General features: G+C 42.6%; 1 protein-coding gene across 3 annotated transcripts in view; it reads right to left on the bottom strand.

The window, feature by feature from the left end:
* LOC112247321 (engulfment and cell motility protein 1) overlaps positions 1–16,841 on the bottom strand; it is a 179,790-nt gene that overhangs the window by 162,048 nt on the left and 901 nt on the right. Inside the window, exon 2 of one of the 3 annotated variants that reach the window (XM_042295217.1) lies at positions 8,690–8,820. The exons of the other annotated variants lie outside the window; for them this stretch is intronic. The gene's annotated coding sequence lies outside the window, so the exon portion shown is untranslated. The remainder of the gene's footprint in view (positions 1–8,689; positions 8,821–16,841) is intronic. 3 annotated transcript variants of the gene reach the window in all.

The following is a 16,841-nucleotide window of genomic DNA, read 5'->3' as shown; positions in this document are numbered from 1 at the left end:
TTTGATGTTATTTTAAATGGTAAAAAAAAAGCTTTTCTTTCAAAAACAAGGACATTTCTAAGTGACCCCAAACTTTTGAATGGTAGTTTATATTTTTTACAAATCAATAATTGAAGTGAAAGAGCAGAGGGATTAAGCAAGCACAATACTGTCGCATAACGCTTAGCTTCACTCATTTATGGAGATGAAAAAGAACACACAACCCAAGCCTAAAATAAGCTAATCCTCTTCCCCCTGAGGGAACCAGCAAACAAAAACATCATAATTGCGACTGCACTTCGTGCCAGTACACCCTTCTCCTTCTTGCCCAACAACAGGCTGATACGTTTCCAACAGACACACAGGGTGCGTCTCAAACGGCATAGGGCTCTGGTCAAAGTAGTGCACTCTATAGGGAATTGGGGTGCCATTTGGAACGATACTACAGTAAAGTGAATAGGAGAAGAGACCCAGTCATTCTGCTGTAGAGTTTTAATGTCATAACAACCATAAACCTACACAATGGTTCATGTGTGAATACAGTGCATTTAGACAAGAGCTTCATTAAGGCTTATTAAACAATAGTAGCTCAATAACTAAGCTCTTGTGAATTGAGACTATTCTGAAGAATATCCAAAGCATAAATCCATTTTCCAATTGAAATAAAGAGAGAGAAAGTGTGCAAGTCAGACAGAAAGACAGCGGCAAACAGAGACACATGCTTGTAAATACTGCACACTTCTAGTTGATGGGAAGAAAATGGGAATACAGCCTTAAAGTCAGTCAGTCAGCCAGCCATACAGTCAGTCAGTCAGTGCTGAAGATATACTGTCCCATGTCACCAAATCCCTGTTGGTTTCTGCTACCCTAGATTGAGACCTGAAAGAGCCCGAGTGGGGAACGTTTGGGATTGATTTGCTGCTATTTTTACATGTCCTACTTGAAATAAAGGCTTCAGAGATAGTCAGAGACCGTCGGCCTCAACATCAGTGGTAGCCCTGAAAGTGTTTATCGAAATCAAAAAGTAAGTCAAAGGAAAGTCCTTCAGAACCTGAATAAGGGGAATCTCTTTGCTACAGCAGTGTAAATGACACAGACCAGTGATCATCAATGTATTCAGGAGTTGTCATGACAAGGCAACGGAGAGACATATTCCTCCTCTCCTTCCACCCCATTCCCACTGTAACAGGAAAATAATGCATTCTTTAGAGCAACAAAAATAAACATGCTGTAAGCCACACACACAGTGCATTTTATAAACAGAAAGGTTGCCTCAGTTCACCTTGGTATGCAGGAGGATTCACACAGCAGCAGTTTCATTTCTCATTGGCCCATACATCTAAATGGGACATACACTTTTAACAATAACCATTGTATGTGTCTCAAATGGCCCCCTGATCCCTTTGTAAGTGCACTACTTTTGACCAGGGCCTTATGGGTCCTCCTGCTCTGTCGGCCCTGGTCAAAAGTAATGTACAATAAAGGGAATAGGGTGCCATTTGGGATGCAGCCATGTCTTTGAGAATAAAGCCGAGGCAGGCTATTATCCTCTAGCTATTAGAATTCCAACTCGCTGTGATGACTGATCACAGGCAGTAATACTCTGCAGTAGCAGTGACATTATACACATGACAGTGCATTACAGCACTGCCTCCAGGGCTTCTGGCACTGTCATGCCTTACAGAAGTCCCTCTTAAGTTAATACTTAACGTAAACAAAACTAAATCCATGCTATTATCTAGGTCCCATAACATCTAGGTCACATAACGTTGCCTGAAGTGACCTTGAAATTACTAGCCTGAACAGAACACAAATGGAAAAGAGTTCCCTCTGGTAAATATCTTTACTAACCTGTACCCGCACATCGACTCGGTACCCCCTCTACGTAGCGCCGTTGTTATTTTATTGTGTTACTTATTTTTTTACTTTAGTTCATTTAATATATTATTTCTTAACTCTTATTTTTCTTTATACTGCATTTTGGTTAAGGGCTTGTAAGTCAGCATTTCACAGTAAGGTTGACACCTGTTGTATTCGGCACGTGACAAATACAATTTGATCTTGGTATCTGGCTAGATGATAAATATGCATGTTACTGAGCTGGTAAAGAAATTGATGATCAAAATGTGATTATTTTTACAGAAATAGAGCATGTCTGTCTTTTGATAATAGAAAGGAAGTTGTCCAGGCAATTTTTTGTCTGTTTTAGATAACCGGTATATAATCTACAGGCATGCAGAAGCTTCTACACCTAAACCTCTAGATGCTGTTTTCCCATTGTGCCCTTAGATTCATCACTGGCAGGGTCGCCTAGTGGTTAGAGTATTGGATTAGTAACCGAAAGGGAACAAGATCGAATCCCTGAGCTGACAAGGTCAAAATCTGTCATTATGCCCCTGAACAAGGCAGTTAACCCACTGTTCCTAGGCCGTCATTGAAAATAAGACTTTGTTCTTAATTAACTGACTTGCCTAGTTAGATAAAAATGACTGGTGATGGTTTTAGAACTCACCATTGTGTATTATATCAAAAGGTGGGTTGGGCCTCTGTACGTAGCAGCATTCCCTTCTGTTACTTTACAAAGCGCTCCTGCAGAAACGACCAACGTACCTGACCACACTGGTCAAGGTCACCATAGAATACAGTACAAGAGCAAAAGATTGGATAGTGCAAGAGGTTCCAAGGGTGGCTTCTGATTTAGGGAGAGACGGTACTAGTTTTTGTGCTCCACAGATGTGGATCATGTTGCAGGGGAGGCTCAGGCTTGATTGCCTGTTGCCCTGTAGGGAATGTAAAGCATTAGTGAGGAATGATCTAAGTGAGGTCATTTAGTACTTTTAGTGTGTTTTGTATTGATGTGTGTGTTTGTATTGCGCAGGCTCATTTGAAAAAGAGACTTGGTCTCAATATGACGCCCTGTTAAAAAATAAAGGTTAATAAATCAAATGCAATTAACGTGCTGGTCCCAAACATCCTCCCATTCACAGGACACACACGTCCATGGTGGAGGACCGACACAGTGCAGAGGGATCTTGTCAGGAGAGACAGCTCTGCATCTCTCCCTCCCCCCACTCCCCCTGCTGTGGTGCAGAATGCTGTGAATGGCCACAGTCACCAGCGCTCACTAGACAGAGAGTCACTCTGTGACCAGCACTGGAGACCAGACAGAGTCTCAATCTGTGACCAGCACGGCAGATCAGGCAGAGGGGAACAAAGGAGATACTGTGATCTTCAATCACATGGACGCTCATAGTGCTAATGGAGGCACATAAACACACCCTCTCGTTTTGCCAGCTGTCCTCCTACCGCTCCCTTGGCCCCCTTGGCCCCCCAGCTGTGACTGATACCCCCACCTCCAGCAGGCTTGGGTGAGTTCCAGGGAGGCCTGGATTTTACAAAACACAGCCGTCACCCCCACAGAGTTCCCCCTGTACCCCCATCCCTGCTGCCAGAAGTACTAGGACCACAGTGTAATTCCTCACCCCTGCAGATCAGGCTCACTGAACAGCTAGTAGCTAGCTACATGCACCACCTTCAACAACCCTCCACCTCAATCATCTCTGCCAATAGCCCAGGCTGTGTGGGGCCTAGCTATGTCAGAGAAGTGACACTGAATACTGCTGGCTGGGGACATTTAAAAGCGGGAATCCTTCATGTGCAATATTACAACAACATATAAGTTACTGCAAACAACCAACACAGTTTTCCACTCTGACATCATTGCACAACCGATAGAAGAGCACAACATGTATATTACAAATACAATCAAAACACCCTTAGTTCAGCAACAAAAACAAGAGTGGTGGTGGGGCCGGCCATTGGTGCTGTTTCCCCCTACTGCAGACGCCATCTTTTACTGCCACTTACCTCATGCCGCCATTGTTTGCTTTACCACCCTCATCTCTATACCCATGCCTTTACAAAGCCAATAAAAACAAACTATTTGTCACATGGACAGAATCCAAAAGGAATAAAATAAATGTGTGTATTTATTGTACACGTGTAGTGTATGTGTGTGTCAAAGTCATGTATGAGATATGTGTGTGTTGACACACACACACACACACACACACACACACACACACACACACACACACACACACACACACACACACAATTTAAATAACAAAACTATTAAATAACTCATATGGAATCATGTAGTAACCAAAAAAGTGTTAAACAAAACAAAACATATTTTATATTTGAAATTCTTCAAAGTAGCCACCCTTTGCCTTGATGACAGCTTTGCATACACTTGGCATTCTCCACACCAGCTTCATGAGGTAGTCACCTGGAATGCATTTCAATTAACGGGTGTGCCTTCTTAAAAAGTTAATTTGTGGAATTTGTTTCCTTCTTAATGCGTTTGAGCCAATCAGTTGTGTTGTGACAAGGTAGGGGGTTGTATCCAGAAGATGGCCCTATTAGGCAAAATATCAATTTCATATTATGGCAAGAACAGCTCAAAAAAACAAAAAGAACGTTTCAAGAACCTTATAAGTTTCTTCAAGTGCAGTCGCAAAAACCATCAAGCACTATGATGAAACTGGCTCTCATGAGGACCACCTCAGGAAAGGAAGACCCAGAGTTACTCTCTGCTGCAGAGGATACATTTATTAGTTACCCGCCTCAGAAATTGCAGCCCAAATAAATGCATCAGAGTTCAGGTAAAAGACACATCTCAACATCAACTGTTCAGAGGAGACTGTGAATCAGGCCATCATGGTCGATTTTCTGCAAAGAAATCACTACTAAAGGACACCAATAATAAGAAGAGACTTGCTTGGGCCAAGAAACACGAGGTCTCATGAGTCCAAATTTGAGATTTTTGGTTTCACCTACTCAGCGTCTTTGTGAGGTGGTGGTGTGATGGTGCTTTTCGGCAGGGTGCTAGCCATGGGCCCTCTGACCACACTGCAGGGTGCTGGACCTGGTCACTAGGGTTGCATCCCAAATGGCACACTATTCCCTTCATAGCACAATACTTTTGACCATTGTTCTATGGGCCTGGGTTAAGTAGGGCACTAGATAGATTTGGGACGCAGCATAGGCCTTTCATCCCTCTGCTTCAGTCAGACTAAAACAGGGATCATCAACTAGATTCAGCCGTGGGCAGATGTTTTCTTGAGCGGATGGTCGGGGGGGACATAATTACAAATCATTTATAGACTCAAATTTACCACAAGAAGCCCAAACAGATGAAATATTTTACTAAAACATTTGTTTTCATACACTGAGTGTACAAAACATTAGGAACACCTGCTCTTTCCATGACATAGGCTGACCAGATGAATCCAGGTGAAAGTTATGATCCCTTATTGACATCATCTGTTAAATTCAATCCGTGTAGATTGGCAAAAAGGGGTGCAACTCAATATTAGGAAGGTGTTGCTAATGTTTTGTACACTCAGCGTATCTCTCTCTATTACGCGTGGGAATACTTTGGAACAGATGTCCCCAAAAAATAAATCACTTGGAGCTGATTCGCTGTTGTTTTTAGTCTTTAAACTCCATCAATTAAAACAATTAATTGGGGGGCAAAATTTAAAAATAAATCACGTGGGCCAAATTCAGTCCGTCAGTTGAGGAACCCTGGGCTAAACTGTTCATTGGGTTTGCAGAGGGCTGTTATTCTTTCCTCTAGTAACATTTATACGACACTGCTCAGGGCACTCACACCCTCCACTTATGGTGCAGTAGTTTCATGCGATTGAACTCGAGTCTATTTTGGGATGTGAACATCATGAACATAAAGAGAATTTAAAACGGAATAATTGTTGTTTTTTCTGGGTTAATTATTGCATGTAACCCATACTTATGTGTAACAGGGAGAGAGAACAACTATGAAGAGCAAGGCCTCTATGCTGTGCTTCAAACTGAGCTCTCATTGCAAAGGGGTAATATGTCATTATAATGATGTCATCAAATAGCATCCATTTGTCACAATGCTGTGAATTCAGAGGAACAACAGATCTTGTTTCACATGGTGTGTTCAACTCAAGAGGCCAGACTCTGGCCAGACTCATATGAATATATTGAGAAACAACCACAGCAAAAGGGGTTGTAAGATGAAACTGTTTGTTGCCTTGTTTCCTGCAAAGTATCCGTTTGTACAGGAAATAGATCAGATCACATGATGCAGCAACAGGAAGTGGTGGCTCACCTTCCACTAGTCTGGGGCATTCCCCCTCCACCCCGTTCTAAGGACACACTCTGTCCTGTTTTTCTACTGGGGCTCCTTCCTTCCTTCCATCTAGACTGTCTGTTTGGATTCAGAAATGCACAGACCAGTTAGACAGATCTCAGTCTGCCCCTCCAGGCAAAGAGACTACCTTCAACACACAAGCCTCCAGCCCAGCCAGCCAGTCCTAGACTATTAGAGCGGCAAGTGCTGCTGCTGGCATCAAAAGCACTGTCCCTCTATTTGTAGACACTCGGCTCTGGGGAGTGCAGAATCTGACAATCGGTGACAAAGTTCCACAGCAGGTGGCCTGCAGATGTTGTGGGGGGATTGACTTGCCAACAATGGTGACAGTCAGGGACAGTGAGAATTCCAGTTCAGCAAAATAAGAAAAAAAAATGCCTTGAGGGTCCTCTTCCATCCAGCTGCAATGTTGACCCAAACACAGGCTGTTCCCTACCTAGTGTACTAGCTTTGACCAGAGCCCCTATTGGCCCCTATTCCCAACACGGTCTGCTCTGCTGTAGCAACCGCAGAAGATAAATCCACACAAAGAAAAGAGAAACAAATCTCCTCACAGCTAGCCCCCCCCTCTCTCCATGCTCCAGTTAGCCCCACCAGGTGTGTGCGTGTGTGTGTGTGTGCGCAGGGGTAAGCCAACTTCCACAGATGTTGCTGTAATTGAATACACCTCTGCCTCCTGGGAGAGCAAGGGATGTGACAGACAGGGGGGAGGGGGGCAAAATCACCCTGGCAACGAGTGATACATAATCCAAACTGGAGCAGTTGTTATGGCTCCCAATGTTCTAATCTGGAGTGTCCGGCAGATGCTCTGTGAGCAGATTCAGAATCACCACACAGACAGGCTCCTCATTTGAGGACAAAGATGAATATTACAGAGGCGTCGATTTCTCTCTGCCCCCTACCGGGTGAAGAAAAGCGTGAAGGTGTGAGTTTAAACAGGCAGAAAATTACTGTCTGAAAATACCAAAGATACAGAGAAAACATCACAGATTCTGTATGCATCCCAAATGGCACCCTATTCCCTACATTATAGGGAACTACTTTTGAGCAAAGCCCTATGGACCCTCGGCAAACGTAGTGCACTACACAGTGAATAGGTTGCAATGCTATTTGGGACAAACCCACTGCTTTTCTTGAATGTTTTTATTATCAGCCAGATTCCAGGTTTTGTGTTTGTGAGCTGAAGTTAAACTCAAGGTCAGCCTGCGATGAATGACAGAGTCAACTTAAGACAGTGTATCACTGCCCTGGGAGCATGACTCCACCACAACACACACAGTAACAGTCTTATCCAGCTTTCCTGATATCCAGGATGCAGGGTCAGTATAAAGATCACAGCACCACAGAGGAAGTATGAAACAAGCTCTCACGTTGAAAGCATTAACACATTTGTAGACCTAATCAGTGTTTGGAAATGAATATCTGCAGTTAATTTAGCTAGTACTACATCCTTAAAACAAATCTCTGCAATATCTCTCAAATATTAGTCTCTTTCAAATAAAACATCTATCTTGGTATCATAATTATTAAATGCCAGCCTTATGCAATTTTCTTTCCTTGATGTGGTAAAAAGGAGCCCATCAATTTGGTTTGCGTACGTAGTGTTGTTTCATTAGGCTATGGCTTCATTTGCATAGCCAGACCTTACTGGAGTGGTAATGAGAAACAGATCAAAGAGATAACAAGAGGGTCAGTCAAGGGAGGGGGGAAGGAGGAAGAGACATACACAGAGATAGAGAGAGCCGAGCAACCTGGTCCATCCCTCCATCCAATCTAACACTGTGCTTTATTTCCAGTTCATCTCATGACCCATCTATTCATATGTGTTGCCCTCTTCCATCAGGGCCAGGCTTTGATGAGACCTGCATCCTGCGCTGCGAGCGGCAGGGGGGGAGAGGAGAGAGACGGAGGAGAAGAGCGCTGTGGCTGTGACTGGCATGCCGCGTCCATGCTGCACAAGGCACTGACAGGGAGCAGGGAGGGAGAGACGCACGCAGACACACTCGGACGGCAGAGCTACAGCGTAGGGAGAATGTGATGTAGTGCTCTCCATCAGGGTAAGGGACAGGCCTGTGAATCACTGTCAGGGTAGAGTCACACTCAGAACAGAGGCCATATAGTCTACAGTAGAGACAGGATCAGAAGAGGCTATATAGTCTACCGTAAAGACGGCATCAGAACAGAGGCTATATAGTCGACAGTAGAGACGGGATCAGAAGAGGCTATATAGTCTACCGTAGAGACAGGATCAGAACAGAGGTGTGTGCAGCTATTAACATACCCTAAATACCATAGTATATAGACAAACAAAAGCAGGCTAGAGAAATGATGCCAGGGGGCTTGGATGTTGTTTTGGGGGCCTTTGTAATACGCCCTGAAAATTAGGGGAAACACTAACAGGAGCTTTACATTAGCAGAAGGCACTGGGCCCAGTGACCAGGGAGCGTGATCCTCCTGTCATTTTAGTGTAGAACTCTGATAACCACTGAATGAACATACTATGACCTTTATCTTGTGGCAGTGTCTGTGCATCACAGGAGCAGAGGGGTGGATTTTTACACCGGCTGTCTTCCTCCCGGTCAAGCCAGCAGGATCAAGGCTGGATTTCTCCCTGATCAGTGTACATCAGCAGTCCCCTTCATAATATTTTCATGTGGAGATCGATGACAGCGATGGAGAGAAGGAAAAAAAAGAGAGAAAAGGAGAGGTTGAAGAGAGCAGAAGCGTGACGAGAAGAGGGTCGCTCCAATGAACGCAACAGTAGGAGAGACCAGTGACCGATACTCTAACACACACGGAGTCCACAGCTGGAGTCAACCTGTGTGAACGCCTGGGTTGTACACCAGCATGCTCCAGCTAATGGAGACCACATGTATATAACAGAGAGAAATATGATCAACACATCCAACATCATCCTCATACACTCACACCACCACGCTGCCTACACACACACACACACACACACACACACACACACACACGCGTGCGCGCGCACCCTGCTACCCTATACTTACGTATACGCATAAAACATTAATCTGACTGGTTCGTACTACAGGGAACTAAATACCAAAATGTTCATCTGACTGGTTTGTACTACAGGGAACTAAATACCAAAATGTTCATCTGACTGGTTCGTACTACAGGGAACTAAATACCAAAACACTAAAATGTTCATCTGACTGGTTCGTACGACAGGGAACTAAATACCAAAACGTTCATCTGACTGGTTCGTACTACAGGGAACTAAATACCAAAACGTTCATCTGACTGGTTCGTCCTACAGGGAACTAAATACCAAAACATTAATTTGACTGGTTCGTACTACAGGGAACTAAATACCAAAACACTAAAACGTTCATCTCACTGGTTCATACTACAGGGAACTAAATACCACAACACTAAAATGTTCATCAGACTGGTTCGTACTACAGGGAACTAAATACCAAAACACTAAAACGTTCATCTGACTGGTTCGTACTACAGGGGACTAAATACCAAAACGTTCATCTGACTGGTTCGTACTACAGGGAACTAAATACGAAAACACTAAAACGTTCATCTGACTGGTTCGTACTACAGGGAACTAAATACCAAAACGTTCAGCTGACTGGTTCGTACTACAGTGAACTAAATACCAAAACACTGAAACGTTCATCTGACTGGTTCATACTACAGGGAAGTAAATACCAAAACGTTCATCTGACTGGTTCGTACTACAGGGAACTAAATACCAAAATGTTCATCTGACTGGTTCGTACTACAGGGAACTAAATACCAAAACACTTAAAACGTTCATCTGACTGGTTCATACTACAGGGAAGTAAATACCAAAACGTTAATCTGACTGGTTCATACTACAGGGAAGTAAATACCAAAACGTTCATCTGACTGGTTCATACTACAGGGAAGTAAATACCAAAACGTTCATCTGACTGGTTCATACTACAGGGAACTAAATACAAAAACACTAAAACGTTCATCTGACTGGTTCGTACTACAGGGAACTAAATACCAAAACAATGAAACGTTCATCTGACTGGTTCATACTACAGGGAAGTAAATACCAAAACGTTAATCTGACTGGTTCATACTACAGGGAAGTAAATACCAAAACGTTAATCTGACTGGTTCATACTACAGGGAAGTAAATACCAAAACGTTCATCTGACTGGTTCGTACTACAGGGAACTAAATACCAAAATGTTCATCTGACTGGTTCGTACTACAGGGAACTAAATACCAAAACACTAAAACGTTCATCTGACTGGTTCATACTACAGGGAACTAAACACCAAAATGTTCATCTGACTGGTTCATACTACAGGGAACTAAATACCAAAATGTTCATCTGACTGGTTCATACTACAGGGAACTAAATACAAAAACACTAAAACGTTCATCTGACTGGTTCGTACTACAGGGAACTAAATACCAAAACGTTCATCTGACTGGTTCATACTACAGGGAACTAAATACCAAAACACTAAAATGTTCATCTGACTGGTTCATACTTCAGGGAACTAAATACCAAAACACGAAAACGTTCATCTGACTGGTTCGTACTACAGGGAACTAAACACCAAAACACTAAAACGTTCATCTGACTGGTTCGTACTACAGGGAACTAAACACCAAAACACTAAAACGTTCATCTGACTGGTTCATACTACAGGGAACTAAATACCAAAACGTTCATCTGACTGGTTCGTACTACAGGGAACTAAATACCAAAATGTTCATCTGACTGGTTCATACCACAGGGAACTAAATACCAAAACACTAAAATGTTCATCTGACTGGTTCATACTACAGGGAAGTAAATACCAAAACGTTCATCTGACTGGTTCATACTACAGGGAAGTAAATACCAAAACGTTCATCTGACTGGTTCATACTACAGGGAACTAAATACAAAAACACTAAAACGTTCATCTGACTGGTTCATACTACAGGGAACTAAATACAAAAACACTAAAACGTTCATCTGACTGGTTCGTACTACAGGGAACTAAATACAAAAACACTAAAACGTTCATCTGACTGGTTCATACTACAGGGAACTAAATACAAAAACACTAAAACGTTCATCTGACTGGTTCGTACTACAGGGAACTAAATACCAAAACACTGAAACGTTCATCTGACTGGTTCATACTACAGGGAAGTAAATACCAAAACGTTAATCTGACTGGTTCATACTACAGGGAAGTAAATACCAAAACGTTAATCTGACTGGTTCATACTACAGGGAAGTAAATACCAAAACGTTCATCTGACTGGTTCATACTACAGGGAACTAAATACCAAAACACTAAAACGTTCATCTGACTGGTTCGTACTACAGGGAACTAAATACCAAAATGTTCATCTGACTGGTTCGTACTACAGGGAACTAAATACCAAAACACTAAAACGTTCATCTGACTGGTTCATACTACAGGGAACTAAATACCAAAATGTTCATCTGACTGGTTCATACTACAGGGAACTAAATACCAAAATGTTCATCTGACTGGTTCATACTACAGGGAACTAAATACCAAAACACTAAAACGTTCATCTGACTGATTCGTACTACAGGGAACTAAACACCAAAACGTTCATCTGACTGGTTCATACTACAGGGAACTAAATACCAAAACACTAAAATGTTCATCTGACTGGTTCATACTTCAGGGAACTAAATACCAAAACACTAAAACGTTCATCTGACTGGTTCGTACTACAGGGAACTAAATACCAAAACACTAAAACGTTCATCTGACTGGTTCATACTACAGGTAAGTAAATACAAAAACACTAAAACGTTCATCTGACTGGTTCATACTACAGGGAACTAAATACAAAAACACTAAAACGTTCATCTGACTGGTTCGTACTACAGGGAACTAAATACCAAAACACTGAAATGTTCATCTGACTGGTTCATACCACAGGGAACTAAATACCAAAACACTAAAATGTTCATCTGACTGGTTCATACTTCAGGGAACTAAATACCAAAACACTAAAACGTTCATCTGACTGGTTCGTACTACAGGGAACTAAACACCAAAACACTAAAACGTTCATCTGACTGGTTCATACTACAGGGAACTAAATATCAAAACGTTCATCTGACTGGTTCGTACTACAGGGAACTAAATACCAAAATGTTCATCTGACTGGTTCATACTACAGGGAACTAAATACCAAAACACTAAAACGTTCATCTGACTGGTTCGTACTACAGGGAACTAAATACCAAAACACTGAAACGTTCATCTGACTGGTTCATACTACAGGTAAGTAAATACCAAAACGTTCATCTGACTGGTTCATACTACAGGGAAGTAAATACCAAAACGTTCATCTGACTGGTTCGTACTACAGGGAACTAAATACCAAAACACTAAAATGTTCATCTGACTGGTTCCTACTACAGGTAAGTAAATACCAAAACGTTCATCTGACTGGTTCATACTACAGGGAAGTAAATACCAAAACGTTCATCTGACTGGTTCGTACTACAGGGAACTAAATACCAAAACACTAAAATGTTCATCTGACTGGTTCCTACTACAGGGAACTAAATACCAAAACACTAAAACGTTCATTTGACTGATTCGTACTACAGGGAACTAAATACCAAAACACTAAAACGTTCATCTGACTGGTTCATACTACAGGGAACTAAATACCAAAACGCTACATACCAACTCTTCCACAGACAGCTGGAAACGGGTAGACCAAGTACATAACTATCAGTTAGCAAACTGGTTCAAATATCTGTGGGGAGGGATGGTCTGTGGGGGAGGGATGGTCTGTGGTGGTGGGATGCTAAAAACAAAGCACTCACGAACATCTGACAAACACTAAACTCATTAGGACCTAAGTCTTCTTGAGTATAACTGCTGTGTTAGTGGAATGGGCAAGGTGAACAGATCCTATAATTTACCTGATTATTTATCTGTGAACTGTACAGTGTCTTAACTCCCTTATCTTACCCAATTTGCCCTCACTGTATATAAACATTTGTTCTTTTTTCCTACTGTATTATTGACTGTATGTTTGTTTTACTCCATGTGTAACTCTGTGTTGTTGTATGTGTTGAATTGCTTTGCTTTATCTTGGCCAGAATCACAGTTGTAAATGAGAACTTGTTCTCAACTAGCCTACCTGGTTAAATAAAGGTGAAATAAAAATAAATAAATAAAACAGTCAACTCTGTTGAGCTGGCTGTAGGATGACAGAATGTCAAACCTACTTGAGGGGGCTTTGTTGCCCTTAAATCAGAGAGAGACAGACAAACAGAGCGCAAGAGAGAAAGGAGGACTGTCAGGCGAGGTTTTCTACTCATAAATTGCGAAGGTTGCACTTGGAGGTGGGAGGGTGCCAAACTGCAGAGTATAATTTATGTGCACCCAGGCACATTTGTGGTGAATCTGAATGAGGCCCCCCACCCCCTCTCTCAAAGTGGAGATCCCAAATCAGCACTCCTTTCAGTCAGAAATCTAATCTGGGGACATATAGTAGGTATCAAGCGTCTCGGAGTAGGGGTGCTGATTTGGGAAAAGTTTAGATTTTTAGGGGTGCGGCAGGGTAGCCTAGTGGTTGGGCTAGTAACCGGAAGGTTGCAAGTTCAAATCCCCGAGCTGACAAGGTACAAATCTGTCGTTCTGCCCCTGAACAGGCAGTTAACCCACTATTCCTAGGCCGTCATTGAAATTAAGAATTTGTTCTTAACTGACTTGCCTAAAAAAATAAAATAGGTGATAATAATTCAGATTATTATGGACAGTGAGGACTTGATCCTAGATCAGCAGTCCTACTCGGAGACTCTTGTTTATTACATACCCTTATCTCCACATTGTTACTGTGCTTAAACTCAATTCCTCTCCATCAATGAGGCTTATAATGGGATCCATTAGAGGGGAAAACCAAGGCTGGAACCATTAACATGGTGTCATTTTCAGGAAGACCCTTTAGGTTTTAGACATTTGTATTTAGTCGAGAAGTTGGCAGACGCTTGCCATAGCAAGCATGCAAACCATAGCAAGCAAACCAGTTAAACACTATTTTCCCCTGTGTGTGTGTGTGTGTGTGTTATAACCAGTAAAACAGCATTTCCCCTGTGTGTGTGTGTGTGTGTTATAACCAGTAAAACACATTTCCCTGTGTGTGTGTGTGTGTGTGTTATAACCAGTAAAACAGCATTTCCCCTGTGTGTGTGTGTGTGTGTGTTATAACCAGTAAAACAGCATTTCCCCTGTGTGTGTGTGTGTTATAACCAGTAAAACAGCATTTCCCCTGTGTGTGTGTGTGTGTGTGTTATAACCAGTAAAACAGCATTTCCCCTGTGTGTGTGTGTGTGTGTTATAACCAGTAAAACAGCATTTCCCCTGTGTGTGTGTGTGTGTGTGTTATAACCAGTAAAACAGCATTTCCCCTGTGTGTACATTCCTTTGACATACTGTTCTTCAGGTGTCTATAAAAATGATGATATTTTGCTGACACACATCACTTCTGGGCTGCTAGTCAAGGCCTTCCAGACCTGACACACATCACTTCTGGGCTGCCTTCAGACCTCAAGGCCTTCAAGGCCCAGACCTGACACACATCACTTCTGGGCTGCTAGTCAAGGCCTTCCAGACCTGACACACATCACTTCTGGGCTGCTAGTCAAGGCCTTCCAGACCTGACACACATCACTTCTGGGCTGCTAGTCAAGGCCTTCCAGACCTGACACACATCACTTCTGGGCTGCTCGTCAAGGCCTTCCAGACCTGACACACATCACTTCTGGGCTGCTCGTCAAGGCCTTCCAGACCTGACACACATCACTTCTGGGCTGCTAGTCAAGGCCTTCCAGACCTGACACACATCACTTCTGGGCTGCTAGTCAAGGCCTTCCAGACCTGACACACATCACTTCTGGGCTGCTAGTCAAGGCCTTCCAGACCTGACACACATCACTTCTGGGCTGCTAGTCAAGGACTTCCAGACCTGACACACATCACTTCTGGGCTGCTAGTCAAGGCCTTCCAGACCTGACACACATCACTTCTGGGCTGCTCAGTCAAGGCCTTCCAGACCTGACACACATCACTTCTGGGCTGCTCGTCAAGGCCTTCCAGACCTGACACACATCACTTCTGACCTGACACACATCACTTCTGGGCTGCTAGTCAAGGCCTTCCAGACCTGACACACATCACTTCTGGGCTGCTAGTCAAGGCCTTCCAGACCTGACACACATCACTTCTGGGCTGCTAGTCAAGGCCTTCCAGACCTGACACACCAGTCCTCCAGGAATGAAGAAAAGTTAGATTTAGGAAAAGGATGTGAGACTAGATTGTTTTGTAGAGTTATGGACGCATCAAGTGTGTGACACCATATCAATTTTGACAAAGATTTGTACATTGTCATGATTTGACTTCCAAAATGATCGTCAGATGAAAGCATACAGTACACTACAACTTGTTAAAATCAGGCAATCTCAAATCATAAGCCTCATACCAAAACTCCTTAAGGCAGAACATATTGATGCAACAGAGGAACGATGTCACGGTGGGCAACTTTGAGGGCAGTCCTAATAATAACACTTTTTTGGTTACTACATGATTCCATATGTGTTATTTCATAGTGTTGTTGTCTTCACTATTGTTCTGCAATGCAGAAAATAGTACAAATAAAGAAAAACCCTTGAATGAGTAGGTGTGTCCAAACTTTTGACTGGTGCTGTACATCAATCTGGCATGATGACACTGGCACTGCTGTGCCAACACACACACACACACACACAGGTTAATGGAGCATGGATGAGGTGCTCCAGCCTGGTCTCATAGCAATAGACGTAACATAGTAAATGTAAATCCCAGGACACTCAAATTAGTATTATATGTTACGTTTTGTACGGTTAAATGGTCGGGGTGGATGAGTGGGCATATAACGCAAACGTCTAGCAACCCAAAGGTTACGAGTTTAAATATCATCACAGACAACTTTAGCATTTTAGCTAATTAGCAAAATGCCAACTACATACTACTTTTTAGCTACAGTACTTTGCAACTACCTACCAAGTTAGCCAACTCTTCCCTTAACCTAAACTTAAACCTAACCCCTAGCCTGGCTAACGTTAGCCATCTAGCTAACATTTAGCAAATTCTTAACATATTGCACGTTTGGCAAATTTGTAAAATAAAATACAAATTGTAATTCATAACATATCATACAAAATGGGTGATGAACATGAACAAATTCATTCATACAAAATGTAACATACTAAAGGGAGTGTCTCAGATTTACATATAGAATAATATGAAAATGCTCTGACACCAGGTTGGGGGCTCAGAACCTGCATTGCCCTCTGGGAAGAGGCCTCTGAAATAATCAATAGTCAAAAACACACAAGACAGTCAGATGAAGCTCAAATAACATGAGAGTGGAGGCTGCTGAGGGGAGAACAGCTCATAATCATCGCTGGAATGGACTAAATGGAACGGCATCAAACTGTTTTTGGTACCATTCCACTCCAGCCATTACCATGAGCCCGTCCTCCCCAATTAAGTTGCCACCAACCTCCTGGGGTGTGTGTGTGTGTGTGTGTGTGTGTGTGTGTCTTAGATCTCAAAACAACCATTTCTTGTAGGAGAGCATCAAAGCACTTCAATATAAT

The sequence above is a fragment of the Oncorhynchus tshawytscha genome, linkage group LG13, assembly GCF_018296145.1.
Source record: "Oncorhynchus tshawytscha isolate Ot180627B linkage group LG13, Otsh_v2.0, whole genome shotgun sequence".
Classification (NCBI taxonomy): Eukaryota; Metazoa; Chordata; class Actinopteri; order Salmoniformes; family Salmonidae; genus Oncorhynchus; species Oncorhynchus tshawytscha.
The sequence above is the reverse complement of the archived record's forward strand: the minus strand, read 5'-3'. Positions and strand labels throughout refer to the sequence as shown.